The sequence below is a fragment of the Triticum urartu genome, chromosome 1, assembly GCF_003073215.2.
Source record: "Triticum urartu cultivar G1812 chromosome 1, Tu2.1, whole genome shotgun sequence".
In the NCBI taxonomy this organism is placed as follows: Eukaryota; Viridiplantae; Streptophyta; class Magnoliopsida; order Poales; family Poaceae; genus Triticum; species Triticum urartu.
Window position 1 is genome coordinate 149,734,072 of NC_053022.1, and position 17,351 is coordinate 149,751,422.

Below are 17,351 nucleotides of genomic sequence, written 5' to 3' on the forward strand. Positions count from 1 at the left end.
TGCTGCTATTAAATATCTTGTGGAAAAGAAAGATTCTAAACCTAGACTTATTCGATGGGTTCTCTTGTTACAAGAATTTGATTTACATATCAATGATAGATAAGGAGCTGAGAACCTAGTAGCTGATAATTTATCTAGGCTAGAAAATGTGCTTGATGACCCACTACCTATTGATAATAGTTTTCCTGATGAGCAGTTAGCTGCAATAAATGTTTCTCATAGTACTCCTTGGTATGCTGACTATGCTAATTACATTGTTGCTAAATATTTACCACCTAGCTTTACATACCAACAAAAGAAAAAAATCTTCTATGATCTAAGACATTACTTTTAGGATAACCCACATCTTTATAAAGAAAGAGTAGATGGTATTATTAGACATTGTGCACCTGAGCATGAACAGGGACAAATCCTACGGAAATGTCCTTCCGAAGCTTATGGAGGGCATCATGCTGGAGATAGAACTGCTCACAAGGTATTGCAGTCTGGATTTTATTGGCCTACTCTCTTCAAGGATGCCCGTAAGTTCGTCTTATCTTGTGATCAATGTCAAAGAATAGGTAATATCGGTAAGCGTCAAGAAATTCCTATGAATTATTCACTTGCCGTTGAACCATTTGATGTTTGGGGATTTGATTATATGGGACCATTTCCTTCCTCTAATGGGTATACTCATATTTTGTTTGCTGTTGATTATGTTACTAAATGGGTAGAAGCTATTCCAACCAGTAGTGCTGATCACAACACCTCTATTAGAATGCTTAAGGAAGTTATTTTCCCAAGGTTTGGAGTCCCTATATATTTAATGACTGATGGTGCTTCACAGTTTATTCATGGTGCTTTCCGTAAAATGCTTGGCAAGTATGATGTTAACCATAGAATTGCATCACCTTATCATCCTCAATCTAGTGGCCAAGTTAAACTTAGCAATAGAGAAATAAAATTAATTTTGCAAAAGACCGTCAATAGGTCCTGGAAGAATTGGTCTAAGAAATTAGATGATGCACTTTGGGATTATAGAACAACATATAAAAATCCTATGGGTATGTCTCCTTATAAAATGGTTTATGGAAAGGGTTGTCATTTGCCTCTTGAGTTAGAACATAAAGCATTTTGGGCAATCAAAGAACTCAATTATCTTCAAACTTGCTGGTGAAAAGAGGTTATTTGATATTAGCTCTCTAGATGAATGGAGAACCCAAGCTTATGAAAATGCAAAATTATTTAAAGAAAAGGTTAAAAGATGGCATGACAAAAGGATCCAAAAGCATGAGTTTAAAGTCAAAGAATATGTTCTTTTGTACAACTCTCGTTTCAGATTCTTTGCAGGAAAACTCCTCACAAAATGGGAAGGCACATATGTCATCGAGGAGGTTTATCGGTCTGGAGCCATAAAAATAAATAATTCCGAAGGTACTAACCCAAAAGTTGTCAATGGGCAACGCATAAAGCATTATATCTCAGGTACGCCTATTAATGTTGATAGTAATATTATCCAAACTATGACACTGGAAGAACACATAAAACAGTCCTTCCGGACTCTCCAGAATCGTGAAAATAAGGAGGTACATGATACGGTAAGTAAACGGACTCCGAAATATCCGCAAAAATATTTTTCATCAGTTTTGGAATGTTTAAGAATTTTGGAAATAAAGAAATTCCAGGAAGTGTCCCCTGGTGGGCTCCTGGCGCGCCCAGGTGAGTTGTGCCCACTTGGGACACCTTCTGGACTCCATTTTTCTGCCATATACTTGTCCACCAAGATAAAAAATCTATATATACTCCCCGAACCTGTTGATCACCGTATCATGGAGAAATCCTCTGTTCTCTTTTTCCTTACTGTTTTCTATGAAATCCCATCTACCATGGCCTCTTAAAGCTCCTCCAAGGACAAGTTCTTCAAGAAAGTAATCAACCCATATCTGCGGGAAGTGGTGCAGCACCCTCAGGTCATCCAAATGCATGAGGGGGTGCTTCACCTCCGTGATGTGCCATGTACCAAGGGGACGGGAACCGTGGAGGCCAGGCTTGAAGCTGTGGAGCAAGACGTCTTTCGATGCAAGGGGATGGTGGAGCTTGGGCTCAATGGCAATCACCTCATGATCACAGACCTTTCCCATAATCTCAAGGTGGATGGAAAGCCCATGAAGGACATCATCTTCACCCTCAATGAGCAAATCAACATTCTCCAAAGCCAGATATATGATCTTCAAAACCAAGTCTTTGAATATGAGGCGAGGTTTAAAGGTATGAGTTTGGCTGCTAGCTGCAGGACTCGTGAGACTCACTCCTCCTCTTATGATGGTGGACCACTGCCATGGAAATCTGAGGATAAGATCTCTACTTCTTCACCAACATCACCTCCTTCACCACCAAAAGAAAACTGAGTATCGGGTATGGGCACTCCACTTTGCTTTCGCCAATCTTAGGGGAGGTGCCCCGGTATCGTATCATACCACTATCCCTTTGCTTTTACTTATTTTAGTTCGATCATTTTGCTTTAGATGAATAAAAGTTTAGTTCGATCCTTTCTTCTTTGATAGTTTGCTTAGTGATATATCCTTGTAATCTTGTGCAAGTTATATAATAAAGTTTACTGTGATTTTTTTTCTTTCTTTACTTTCATGTTGCAAATAAGGAAAAGAAATAATAAATAAATAAAAGAAAGGAAATAAATAAAGAAAATATTATATACTAATCGTATGTTAGGTGATGGCACCACATAACAAAAAGTATAAGTAGAAAATTTTATTAGAGATTGACAAACATAGCATTAGTCAATGATGCAACTCATGAAAGAATTAGTAAGGGAAGATAAGATTCAAATATAATATACTATCCTAGAAATCTTTTGTGATTGTGAGCCCTCATCAAAATATTATATGCCAAAATTGTTGACGTTGGACAAGGAAGACAACATAATGATTTATTTGTTCATATTCACATAGAAGTCATATTGTCATGGATCCTTTAACATGTGGTGCTTGCCCCCCATCTTTGCTAGCCCCAAATTCCGCACTAAGTAGAGATACTACTTGTGCATCCAAAAACCCTTAGACCCAAATCTTATTTTCAAGTGTCCACCATACCTACCTACGGATTGAGCAAGATCCCTCAAGTAAGTTGTCATCGGTGCAAAAAGGCAATAAAAATTGCTTCTAAAAGTGTGAGATCATTTAGTCTAAGAGAAAATTGAGCATTGCACGAACTCGTGATGGTGAAGAATAAAAGTGATAGACTGCATAATAAATGTTGCTATCACAAGGGGCAATGTAACATGACGTTCTTTTTCTCTAAGCGATTGAGCATACAAACAAATAAGCGCATGGAAACCTCTACTTCCCTCAACGAAGGGCCTATCTTTTACTTCTATGTATTTACTTTTATGCAAGAGTCAAAGTTTTTCTCTCTATTCCTTTTATTTTTCTCCTTCGGCAAGCATCATGTGGTGAGGAAAGATCTAGGCACATATGTCTAGTTGAATATGGGTGGCATGAGTTATTATTGTTAACATCACCCTTGAGGTGAGTACGTTGGGAGGCAAAACCATAAGTCCCTATCTTTCTATGTGTCCGGTTGAAAAGTTTTGCTCATGTGTACATGACGAGTGTTAGCAATCATAGAAGACTATATGATGGTTGAATATGTGGACTTGCCTAAAGGCTTTGACACGTGACCCTTCCTGAAAAGATGATGAATTGTAGTTCCAAAGTTGACTGAGAACATAGTTTCTTGGTTTCTAATAGAGTTTGTGCTTTATACTTCATTTGTGTGATGAACTATTACTTATTCATGAGAAGTATATGATAAAAGTTCTATGTTTAATTTTGTTGCTGTTATAATAATCAACATGATGCTTTTATGTCTGTATTTTGTTTTTATCGACACCTCTCTCTCAAAGCATCTGGACATGTTTTCCGATTTTGGTTTTCGCTTGAGGACAAGCAAGATCTAAGCTTGGGGGAGTTGATACGTCAATTTTGCATCATGTTTTCTTACTGTTATTTATAATGTTTTTATCCATAATAATGCCTTTTGTTTTTGGAGTAATTCTAATGCCTTTTCTCTCATAATTTGCAAGGTACACACCAAGAGGGAGAATTCTGGCAGCTGGAAATCTGGACCTAGAAAAGCTACGCCAGGCCACCTATTCTGCACAACTCCAAACAAGCTGAAACTTCACGGAGATTTTTTATGGATTATTTAAGAATTATTGGAGCAAATAAGTACCAGAGGGGGCCCACTAGGTGGGCACAACCCACCTGGGCGTGCTAGGGAGCCCAAGCACGACCTGGTGGGTTGTGCCATCCTCGGCCCACCTCCGGCGCCCATATTTTGGTATATAAGTCATTTCGACCAAGAAAAAATAAGGAGAGGACCTTCGGGACGAAGCGCCGCCGCCTCGTGGCGGAACTTGGGCAGGAGCACTTTTGCCCTCCGGTGGAGTGATTCCGCTGGGGGAACTTCCCTCCCAGAGGGGGAATCATCATCACCAACAACTCTCCCATCTTGGGGAGGGAAATCTCCATCAATATCTTCAACAGCACCATCTCCTCTCAAACCCTAGTTCATCTCTTGTGTTCAATCTTGTTACCGGAACTATAGATTGGTACTTGTGGGTGACTAGTAGTGTTGATTACATCTTGTAGTTGATTACTATATGGTTTATTCGGTGGAAGATTATATGTTCAGATCCAATATGCTATTTAATACCCCTATGATCATGAACATGTTTATCATTTTTGAGTAGTTACCTTTGTTCTTGAGGTCATGGGAGAAATGATGTTGCAAGTAATCATGTGAATTTGATATATGTTTGATATTTTGATAGTATGTATGTTGTGATTCCCTTAGTGGTGTCATGTGAACGTCGACTACATGACACTTCACCATATTTGGGCCTAAGCGAATGCATTGTGGAGTAGAAATTAGATGATGGGTTGCGAGAGTGACAGAAACTTAAACCCCAGTTTATGCGCTATTCCGTAAGGGACCGATTGGATCCAAAAGTTTAATGCTATGGTTAGAATTTATTCTTAATACTTTTCTCGTAGTTGCGGATGCTTGCGGGAGGGTTAATCATAAGTAGGATGTTTGTTCAAGTAAGAACAACACCTAAGCACCGGTCCACCCACATATCAAATTATCAAAGTAGCGAACACGAATTAAACCAACATGATGAAAGTGACTAGATGAAATACCCATGTACCCTCAAGAACGCTTTGCTTATCATAAGAGACCATTTTGGCATGTCCTTTGCCTCAAAAGGATTGGGCTATCTTTCTGCACTTTTGTTACTACTATCGTTGCTTGTTCATTATAAATTACCTTGCTATCAAACTACTCTGCTACTCACAATTTCAGCACTTGCAGACATTACCTTACTGCAAACTACTTGCCATTTCCTTCTGCTCCTCCCTGGGTTCGACACTCTTACTTACGAAAAGAGCTACAATTGATTGGGTCATCAGTTCTCACCACGCCTCTCATCGGTTTCCCGCCTCTTCTCCCATCATTTTCCCGCTATCAGTGTTAGTGCTCATTGAAGGCTAGCGGCGACAAACTGGCCATCTAAAATATCCCACACAGTTTATAAAAGCACAAATGTGTGTGATAGGAGGGAGTAGGTCCCATAGGGTGACCAACATGAAATGCCTTAATGGAAAGGAGGCAATTCTTACCAGCAAGGGCCGACTTCCCATCCGCTAGCCTAGTCGAACAGAACGTAGAAGTTAAGCGTGCTCGGGCTGGAGTAGTCCAAGGATGGGTGACCCGGTGGGAAGTTGCATATCTCAAGCTTCATTTAAATTCCATGACACGGTTATTATATAAACCTTTTGATCCTTGTTTTGCTAATTATATAAACCTTTTGATCCTTGTTTTGTTCAACCTAACATGGCAATTATATAAACCTTTTGATCCTTGTTTTGCTAATTATATAAACCTTTTGATCCTTGTTTTAGACTATGTTTTTATGGGTTATTGTTTGCTCTAAAAAATTAAAGAATGATTGACTTGATCTGTCATGGCGATTATATAAACCCACTATGTTTTTATGGGTTATTTTTTCCTCTACAAAATTAAAGTATGATTGACTTGACCTATCATGGCGATTATATAAACCTTTTTCAGGTTGCATGCAGGGTATAGGGGGCTTGGTGTTTTTCTTGAGCATGTCTCCCTTGTGCGGCTTATAGACGCGGCACATATCTGTGCGCTCCCCGAGGTATATATACTATCCTTTACCGACAATTAGGGGGCCCCACACAATCTATCCCTTTGACCCAACAACGAGAAGGGTTTGACCATGATGGTTTCCTATTGATACTAGTAAGGTACACGTGCATTGCCCATATGAGATTTGGTAACTAAATTATGAATAAATATCACACTATAGCATGTAAGCTTTGAGTTATATATGCATGATGTAGATGTTCGTTTAATTCTTATAGTTCATCTCATCCAAAATCAATTAGTTTTATAAAAAAAATATATATTAAGATTCATGGAATTGTGCATTGTAAAGGTAAAAACAAAAAGTGACTATTCATTTAGAAAAAAAATTGGGCAATTAAGATATGGAAGATTCTAGAGAACAAAGGAGAAGTGCTCGTGTTTTGAGATTTGTGCATTATACTTAAGTTCAACCATGGAGTCTTCTAGATTGTACATGTGGTAGAATCTGGTGGAATGTAGATGATATCCAACGGCCAGTAGTGCTCGGATTTGCCATCTCTATACCATCGGATTGGCTTTATCCAATGACCAACTTTCAAAGTTATTCGCACAATATATAGGTGTATAGATGTGTGTGTGTATATATATATCCCTAATAATAAAGCACGGATTGAGTCTTCGGGTTCACCGTCGTGGCATTTTTACACAAAGATCCCTGTGGTTTTGTGAATTCAACCCGTAGTCTTATTTTAAGTGGCTAGCAGAGAAAACGTTTAGTTCTTACAAAAAGAACCCTGCATTTTGGTGTATTCAAGCCGCGATCCTCTTTCAGGTGGCTCTGAGATAACGCTGCAAAAAAGACCCGTGCGGAACGAGCGGCTGTGGGCGGCGGAACGACGGCGGCAGCTGCTTGCAATGGCCGGGTCCGTGCACGGCAGGAGCTGGGGAGGTCGATTCGGAGGCGGGCGGCAGCCCCGGGGTCGCCAGTGACGTTGTGGAAGGCCGGGGCGTGGCTTCCTGGGTGGATACATGGCATCTGCGGCTCTTGGGCAAAAAAGAAGAATAGAGGTGAGGGAGAGAAGAAGGGAGAAAGGAGGGGAGGTGCGGCGTCCTAGGCGGGAGCTGGTCGGAGCGGGGCGACGGTGGGCTGGCGCAGGAGACGGAGGGATTTAGAGCCGGCCGGTCGAGCGACACCAACCAGGCCACAGGTGGCGTACACTTTCAGCAGGTAATTGATTCATCTCCCCTCTTTTCCTACTCCCCCTCGATCTGGTCCTCAATCGCCATGTTCTTCAGCTGCTGTCAAATTGCATTGGCCTATCAAATTTTGTAATATACAGATGCTATTATGCTGTCAAATTCCATCGGTCTACATATTCCATGTCCAAAGTAAAGAAACTCAGATGTTGCAGCTTGCAAACAAGCAAAAACATGACCAGTCATCTGCAGAATTAATCTACATGTAAATAAGATTTCTCTTCCAACCATCTTTCAAAGATAAAATCATACAGCTAATGAATCACTTTTAACTAATACAAGTACACACCACATTCAGCTCGACAATTGGTCATCTCCCTCCCATTTTTTGTTTTCTGTTTCCCGTTCAATCAAGTCAGGACATCACAGTTCTACAACGCCATTTTTCCATCACATTCATAGCAAGCCTGCAAGTTCCTTCTATTCACAACAGTACCTAGCACATACACAAGTTTGTTGGCCGCCGGAGTTGCTGCACTCGTGGTCGTCGGAGTCTGCCGCCATGATCATGCTCCACATGCATGTGGTCTTCGAGTCAGTGCGATGCCCATGTGGTTGTCCTCTAGCAGAGCCACGTTGACCGAGCGTGGGAGGTGTGTGGCCGACGGCCGTCCCGCTTGTGGTTCTCTTGGTGTCGCTGGCTGTTAGGACACCTATTTCTGCTTCCTTCTGGATGAACAAGGGAGATGGACGTGTCAGTAGAATTTGATCTGAATTGATTGATCGGTTTCTTTTGATGGCTTTTTGTGACATGACACATGATTGAGAATTAACTTGCTTCAAGATCTGGTTCACCTCAAACCTCTTTTCCAAATATCAATGGGCTGCCGTTCTCGGAAATGTATGATATGATGTACCTTTTTTACTTTGGACTATCAGTATGCCAACTCCAAAATTGGAGTATTAGTATGCATACTCCAGAAAGTTTTTGTTGTCCTGATACGCACATCATGAAGTTGGTAACTGTTGTCGTATTTACATTCAGATTTGACAGGAATAGAAACTAAACCTATTAAATAGTTATGTTAAGCTAGATGGGTTATAACTCTTCATGCATTCATTTTCCGAATTGTTGTTTAAACAATGTGAGTATGAGATGTTTAACGTCTATTTTTTATCGTGATTGCAGAAAATGGACCACAACGATGAACCAACTACTATTCAGGATTTTGATAACCGGCCTTAACAAAAAACATTCTGAATTGAGTGTTTTGCATTCAGATAAACTAATAGATGGTGATGAATTTCCATCACCAACTATTTCAACATCATCTTTGGTCTTCAGAACCAGATAGACACATGAACCTCTGCCACCACTGTTAAGAAGTACCTCAGGTGAACTATTAGCACTGCCTGTCGTCCAACAATAACAAGCTCAGGTGTTGTATATGTAACCAGTTAATATACGTGCAAAACTTGCACATACCCAGAAGCTGGCTGCCAGATGATTCCTACGAGAGAACGGACGTACTTACGCAGATTGCTATGGATGTGAAGAAATCACATGAAGGAAGAAAACTTGCTCGGATGCATGGAGACAAAAACGGTGATGCAGGGGGCAGCAACAGCGGGACGAGGTAGGCGACGAGCGATAGAGGCCGAGGTTGGTCTAGCAGGGGCGCTGCAAGGCGACCGAGGAGAGAAGAAGATGGGCGGCGCTCGAGGAAATAAGATGATGGACGAGTCAGAGGAGACGGCCGGGGGAGGTGGCACTCGAGATGGATGCGGCAGCAGGAGGGGTTTGGAATGGGGCACTAGGGTCAGGCGGGGGAGGCCGTCTTCTGCGTGCTGGTGGCCTCTCCTCCTGGCGGGTTTTTACCCCGTTCACGCACACATCCAATCAGCGTTACGGCGGAGACGGCAAAAGAAGCGCTCCACGTGACCACCGGCACTAGCCTCCTCAGCCGTCAGGGATGAAGGCACCATGCACCGGGTGTAGGCGGTAGCAAGAACGTCGGCAGCTGCAGACACAAGTTTGCCACATTGTCATTCATCGCCGAGACCATTATGTTTCTTTTCATGGGATAGACGAGGTGAGCAACAATGCATGCATGTTTCCTCTAAAAAAACAATTATGTTTCTTTTTTTAGAAGAAAATGGTCACAATAATTTAATCTGCTATTTAGTAGGATATCTGTAATCAAAAGAAGACATAGTTTTACATTATTCTGTAGAGTTTTGCTGTTTAGGTATCTGACTTGAGAATAAACAACGAGAATAGCTTAATTGGAATAGTTCTCCCTAGGTTTTCTGATAATTCCACTCATCCAGTAGCTTGATAGTTTTGTCATTATGTTAGTATCTTATCTGTGTAACTTGATTATTAGGAGATTTATATTCACGATACTAGCGAATGGGTAAAAGTTAGGCAGAAGAAGATAGAAATAGAACTAATGTCCTAATTTTTTCAGAGGAACTAACGAGTTAGTATCTGAATAAATTACTTTAGATTAGCTACTACTTTAAAAAAAGATGTCACTTTGAAATAGAGGCAGCTGTAGACCCGTGGGAAGGTGTGTGATATTTTTTTTTCTCCCGTTGCAACACACGAGCTCTTTTGCTAGTATATATATATATATATGTATATATATATGTATATATATATGTATGTATATATATATATATATGGTGCTTTCGGGTTTGCGAGGCAGGTATCCCCAAAGTTATGCATTGTGTATTTAAAGTTATAAACATCCCTAGTATTCCTACATATATTTGCCCACTTTCAGGTGGTTCTTGACTTCTGACCCCTCTCATCGATCTTCGACGACGCGCCCAACCGTGGGCCCGCGCGGTCAAAGTTGTGCATTGGAATTTTGAACATCACAGACCACCCGTTTCACTCATATATATTTGGGCCACATGCTGGTGTGGCTGTCTTCTGACCCTCTCTAACGTTATTTTTTGCTGCAAAGACTCTGATGACGCTCAACGGACACGGATATAATACCTTAACTATGTGCGATACAAGTGTGCTGTGAATCACCACGCCTGCGCAAGCGCAAGCAAAGGTGGAGGTACTGGCTCAACCATGTGCGATGCAAGTGCACTGTAAAATCACCACGACCATGCAAGCGCGAGCAAAGGGTGGAGGTACTAGCTTAACCGTGTGCGATGCAAGTGCGCTGTAAAACCACCACCTGTGCAAGCTAAAGGCGGGTAAGTTTATTTGGAAATTAGGATGAACGGTGTGTGATAGACCAGCTAGCTAGAAATATAAAAAGAAACTACCCGCCTTGAGCGTTGCAAAAATCCGCGGTTCCCTGCCACTTTTCCTTATTATCATACACGCATATTGCTATTGGACCATGCACGTTCTTGGGCACTCCCGCAACACATCAATTCCTTTATCCAAATTTTAGTAGCCATCGTACTTCAACCATCGCCCACACTCCTTTAGCATCGACCTTATAGAAAAATTGCAGTAGTCGAGGCATTTGAACCGTTGCCCTCCCTCGTCCACCACCATCTCCATCCACAATTACTATAATTTTCAGTACTCGCGGCATATCCTCAAACACCAACTCCCCCTCCACAGTCCCTCACCCGCCCCCTTCCCGCCTCGAACCCTAGCTCACGGCCGCCGCCGTCGCCGTCGCCAACCCCTGCCGGTCTGCCTGTTCCTCCTAGCTTAGATAGTAAAGTTCAGGTTACCCAACGATTCCCATACCGTCGCCCCACTCCCCTGAGTTTTTAGATGAGGCCTGCGATGTCCCTCCCTGACAGATCCACATCCGTTGCTCCAGAATGTCGCAGCCTAAGCTCGACCACATATCTCGGGGAGCCCGACGAGCGTTCGGCCAAGAAGAGGTTTATCATGGCCTCTCCGGTGGATGTTGGCGAGGTGACCGCCGTTCGCCCTGACCTGTCGATCCCGGAGCAACACGTCGCTGCGGAAGCCGGTGAAGACATTGAATATGTTGCCATGCCGATGGCTTCATGTCAGCGGGCTAGCGTATTACTGTATCTCGGGAAACCTGGCTACAACATCAAGATCGGCCACAGCGACGGCTTCATGCGGGCCATGTCACAGGTTAAGTGGTCCATCCCCAACCCCTCTGGTTCAACTGCCGTCGATCTCTTCGACGGCCCTGCCGTTGATCTCCTCTGCCAAGCGGTCAAGGATTTGCGAGCTTTATACGCCATCGAGCCCATTTTGTCATTTTTGAAGGACACGTTCTACGGCGACGGCTTGGGATCCTCAATTGACAAGTCAGCTCTCATGGACCACGACCACGAGGAGGGCACCCACGAAGGTTCTTCCAAGGTGAAATAGCCCATCTGTGACATCAGAGAGCGCACCATGGGTCTGTGCTCTTCCAACTAGAAGGATCCTGTCGATGAAATGTGAGGCAACATTCTATCAGCAAATCTTACCTTTTCTAGCTTGCCAACCCGTACCCTTTGTTGTAGTAGCATTTGTCTACAGCTAACGTATAGCAGCAGCGCGGGTGCCACCCGCGCTACTACTAACCTGTAGAATTTTTTTTCGAATTTTTTGCGTGAATTTTCAAATTTCTGAATTATTTTAACCTCTAATCTCTAATCACCCTCATCGCTGCTCAATTAATCTCTAATCACCCCTCATCATTCCAAATCATCTAACTTCCCGGACGGTCACCCATCCTCTCACTACTACAGCCTGAGCACGCTTAACTTCCGGGTTCTATTCTCCCTCGATTCCAAGTCTGCACTTGTTGTTTTCCTGACAATAGTAAGATGTCAATCCTATTAACCCTCGGGAGTTTAGCTTGAGCATGAAGTCACACATTTCACTGTTTGAGTTTAAAACTATTGTTCTAAAAAACAATAATTATTTAGTAACACTAATATTTCTTGAATAAGGAGTTTGACCACATTTTGACCAAAGTTTGACCAAAGTTTGACCAGATTTGACCAAAATTCCAAAAAACTGAAATAATTATTTAGTAACACTAATATTCTTGAATAATTATTTAGTAACACTAATACTTCTTGAATAAGTAGTTTGACCACAGTTTGACCAGATTTGACCAAAATTAAAAAAAAACTGAAATTTGAGCATAACTTTTTTCCTTTTAGAATTTGAGGATTCTAAAAATTTGCAAACATGCCATAGGCTGTCTCCATCGTATGCAGATTTTCGTGCTGAACATTTTGATATATTATACGTTTTTTTCTGACATCGTATGCAAAAGTTATAGCCGTTTTACATTTTCCCTACACTTTTTGCAAAACATGTTCAAATTTAAGTTTTTAAATTTTCCTAACTAGTAGATGTAGTAACATAACTACATCTCGAAGGATTTTAATTTTTGAAACATTTTGATATATTATACGTTTTTTCTGACATCGTATACAAAAGTTATAGCCGTTTTACATTTTCCCTACACTTTTTGCAAAACATGTCCGAATTTAAGTTTTTAAATTTTCCTAACTAGTAGATGTAACATAACTACATCTCGAAGGATTTTAATTTTTGAAACATTTTGATATATTATACGTTTTTTCTAACATCGTATGCAAAAGTTATAGCCGTTTTACATTTTTCCTACACTTTTTGCAAAACATGTCCAAATTTAAGTTTTTAAATTTTCCTAACTAGTAGATGTAGTAACATAACTACATCTCGAAGGATTTTAATTTTTGGAACATTTTGATATATTATACGTTTTTTTCTAACATCGTATGCAAAAGTTATAGCCGTTTTACATTTTCCCTACACTTTTTGCAAAACATGTCCAAATTTAAGTTTTTAAATTTTCCTAACTAGTAGATGTAGTAACATAACTACATCTCAAAGGATTTTAATTTTTGAAGTTTTTATCATTTTCTTTTGCTTTTTACAAAACCGAAAAGGCGATCCACAGGGGGGGTAGAGTTTCAAAATGGGACCTTTAGTAGTAGCGAGGGATTTTACCCCTCGCTACTACTATGGCATGTCCCGGAGGGCCACGGTTGAGACCTCTTAGTAGTAGCGAGGGGTAAAAACTTAGTAGTAGCGCGGGTTTATAACCCTCGCTACTACTATGGCATGGCCCAGGGGCACGGTAGAGACCGCTTAGTAGTAGCGAGGGGTAAAAACCAGCGCTACTGCTATCAACTTAGTAGTAGCGAGGGTTAAAAACCCGTGCTACTACTATGGCATGTCCCGGGGGGCACGGTAGAGACCGCTTAATAGTAGCGAGGGTAAAAAACCAACGCTACTGCTATCAACTTAGTAGTAGCGAGGGTTAAAAACCCGCGCTACTGCTACTTAGCAGCAGCGCCTGATTTTAAAGCGCGCTGCTGGTAAGATTCTGTGTATAGGCTTTTCCCTAGTAGTGTTAGGTTGGTTGTAGTGAGCATTTTTTTAGTTATCGAGCAGATGCCTTGTTTATATGTATTTGGTTCTTAGCTTGGTTGCAGTGAGCATTTGTCCAGTTATCAAGGAGATGCCTTGTTTATCTGTATTTGGTTGTTAGGTTGGTTTTTTTAGCATTCGTCCAGTTATCAAGCAGATGCCTTGTTTATCTTTATCTGCTTGTTAGGTTGGTTGAAGTGAGCATTTGTCCAGTTTTCAAGCATATGCCCTATTTATCTGTATTTGCTTGTTAGGTTGGTTGAAGTGAGACTCTGTCTAGTTTTCAATGGCTATATTTGGTTGTTATACTAGTCATTTATGCCTTGTTTATTTCAGTCATTCACAATGTGTTGTTCATTATGTGCAAGTCGGAACTGTGCCGCTCGACTACACCAATACTAGTTTGAACGGCTATATTTAGTTCTTGTTATTCCTGGTGTAGTTAACACATGCCCTTTATTTTAGTTTTATACATTTATCCAGTGTAGTGTTTAAGCATTACCTACGTTTTATTCATTTTCAACAATACCAGTTTGAATTGCAATTTTGATGGCTGTTAAGCCTGTTGTCGGTAACATTGCCTTTCATTTTATATCTGCTTTAACAGCATGCTGAAACCAACACATTCAAGCTATCATTTGGAGATGATGTTTTTTACCTTTACTATATTTGTTTGATGTTAAGGTTGTTGTATTTATCATGCCTTGCCACTACTTATGCAGGACAACAACGGGAGTGGCCACCATTTTCCGCCGAGGTTAGCTTCATCCCTCGACTTGTACTCCCCCTGTCGTTCCATAATGTGGTGCATATAGATCCAGGCCTGGACACTTGTTAGCTTCCAATATTGACATGTTGCTTGTAGGTACATATGCCCTTGGCAAGGATCCATGCATCGACCCTTTTTGCATATGGGGCAATGAGATATTCATGAACAAGCATCAGGTGAGGAAACTGATAAGGATTATTAGCAAGAAGATATGAATGGTGGCAAGCAAATTATTTGTTTATGCTCTATCCAACACAACAGTGAGCTACATGATGGTAACTACAAACTCTGCAGCCTTCTTTTTTTACTGCTGATAACCCACAAGTATAGGGGATCGGAACAATTTTCGATAAGTAAGAGTGTCGAACCCAACGAGGAGTTAAAGGCAGAACAAATATTCCCTCAAGTTCTATCGACCACCGATACAACTCTACGCACGCTTAACGTTTGCTTTACCTAGAACAAGTATGAAACTAGAAGTACTTTTTAGGTGTTGTTGGATAGGTTTGCAAGATAATAAAGAGCATGTAAATAAAAAGTAGGGGCTGTTTAGATAAAGACACAACTAAGTTAGGTATAGTAGAGAGCTTGTTGTTACGAGAAAGTTATTTGTCCCTAGACAATCGATAACTAGACCGGTAATCATTATTGCAATTTTATATGAGGGAGAGGCATAAGCTAACATACTTTCTCTACTTGGATCATATGCACTTATTATTGGAACTCTAGCAAGCATCCACAACTACTAAAGATCATTAAGGTAAAACCCAACCATAGCATTAAAGCATCAAGTCCTCTTTATCCCATACGCAACAACCCCCTTACTCGGGTTTGTGTTTCAGTCACTCACGCAACCCACTATAAGCGAATCGTAAACGTATTGCAACACCCTACAGCGGGAATCCCTCATGCTTGCACAACACAGAGAGCACCAATAATAAAACATGCAACTCAAACCAATCTTGATCATCAAATAGCCCATAGGACAAAATAGATCTACTCAAACATCATAGGATAGTCATACATCATTGAGAAATAATATATAGCGTTGAGCACCATGTTTAAGTAGAGATTACAGCGGGTAAGAGAGAGGTTACACCGCTGCATAGAGGGGGGAAGAGTTGGTCATGATGGCGGTGAAGTTGTTGGTGAAGATTGCGGTGATGATGATGGCCCCCAGTGGCACTCCGGTGCCATCGGAAGCAAGGGGGAGAGAGCCCCCTCCTTCTTCTTCTACCTTGACCTCCTCCCTAGATGGGAGAAGGGTTTCCCCTCTGGTCCATAGCCTCCATGGTGTGGGAGGGGCGAGAGCCCCTCCGAGATTGAATCTGTCTCTCTGTCTCTCTCTATTTCTGTGTTCTCAGATTCTACCCTTTCATCATTTTATATATTCCCGGAGATCCGTAACTCCGATTGGGCTGAAATTTTAACACGATCTCTATCCGTATATTAGCTTTCTTGCGGCGAAAGAAGGGCGTCAACCGCCTTACGGGGTGGCCACGAGGGTCAGGGGCGCGCCTGCCCCCTTGGGGCGCGCCCCCTGCCTCGTCGCCCCCTCGGGCATCATCTCGCATGTATTTTTCTTCCCAAAAATCATATATATTCCAAAAAATCTCCGTCAGTTTTTATCCCGTTTGGACTCCGTTTGATATGGATATTCTGCGAAACAGAAAACATGCAACAAACAGGAACTGGCACTGGGCACTGGATCAATATGTTAGTCCCAAAAATAGTATAAAAAGTTGCCAAAAGTATATGAAAGTTGTAGAATTTGGCATGGAACAATCAAAAATTATAGATACGGCGAAGACGTATCAGCATCCCCATGCTTAATTCCTGCTCGTCCTTGAGTAGGTAAATGATAAAAAGATAATTTTTGATGTGGAATGCTACCTAGCATAATGTTGATCACATATCTAATCATGGCATGAATATTAAGATACGAGTGATTCAAAGCAATAGTCTACCATTTGACATAAACACAACAATACTTCAAGCCTACTAATAAAGCAATCATGTCTTTTCAAAATAACATGGCCAAGGAAAGTTATCCCTACAAAATCATATAGTCTGGCTATGTTTCATCTTCACCACACAAAATATTCACATCGTGCACAACCCCGATGACAAGCCAAGCAATTGTTTCATACGTTTGATGTTCTCAAACCTTTTCAACTTTCACGCAATACATGAGCGTGAGCCATGGACATAGCACTATAGGTGGAATAGAATGGTGGTTGGGGAGAAGATAAAACGGAGAAGATAGTCTCGCATCAACTAGGCGTATCAACGGGCTATGGAGATGCCCATCAATAGATATCAATGTGAGTGAGTAGGGATTGCCATGCAACGGATGCACTGAGAGCTATAAGTGTATGAAATCTCAGACTGAAAACTAAGTGGGTGTGCATCCAACTTGCTTGCTCATGAAGACCTCAGGTATTTGAGGAAGCCCATCATCGAAATATACAAGCCAAGTTCTATAATGAAAATTCCCACTATTATATGAAAGTGATAACTCAAGAGACTCTCTATATAAAGAACATGGTGCTACTTTGAAGCACAAGTGTGGTAAAAGGATAGTAACATTGCCCCTTCTCTCTTTTTATCTCATTTTTTTGGGCCTTCTCTTTTTTTGGCCTTTCTCTTTTTTTCTTTTTTCTTTTTTTTTTCTGTCTGGAGTCTCATCCCGACATGTGGGGCAATCATAGTCTCCATCATCCTTTCTTCACTGGGGCAATGTTCTAATAATGATGATCATCACACTTTTATTTACTTACAACTCAATATTACAACTCGATATCTAGAACAAAGATATGACTCTAT

The 17,351-nt window shown here is 41.2% G+C and overlaps 1 long non-coding RNA gene across 3 annotated transcripts; it reads left to right on the plus strand.

Annotated features, from left to right (window-relative positions):
• Positions 1-6,998: 6,998 nt before the first annotated feature.
• Positions 6,999-14,647, plus strand: LOC125552167. Of its 3 annotated transcripts, XR_007303459.1 has the most exons (4): positions 6,999-7,405; positions 8,564-9,467; positions 14,479-14,513; positions 14,622-14,647. It is a non-coding gene; the product is annotated as an uncharacterized LOC125552167 (long non-coding RNA). The 3 variants fall into 3 exon arrangements; XR_007303460.1 differs by lacking the exons at positions 14,479-14,513; positions 14,622-14,647 and adding an exon at positions 10,164-11,845; XR_007303458.1 differs by lacking the exons at positions 14,479-14,513; positions 14,622-14,647 and having other exon boundaries at positions 8,564-9,850.
• Positions 14,648-17,351: the final 2,704 nt, after the last annotated feature.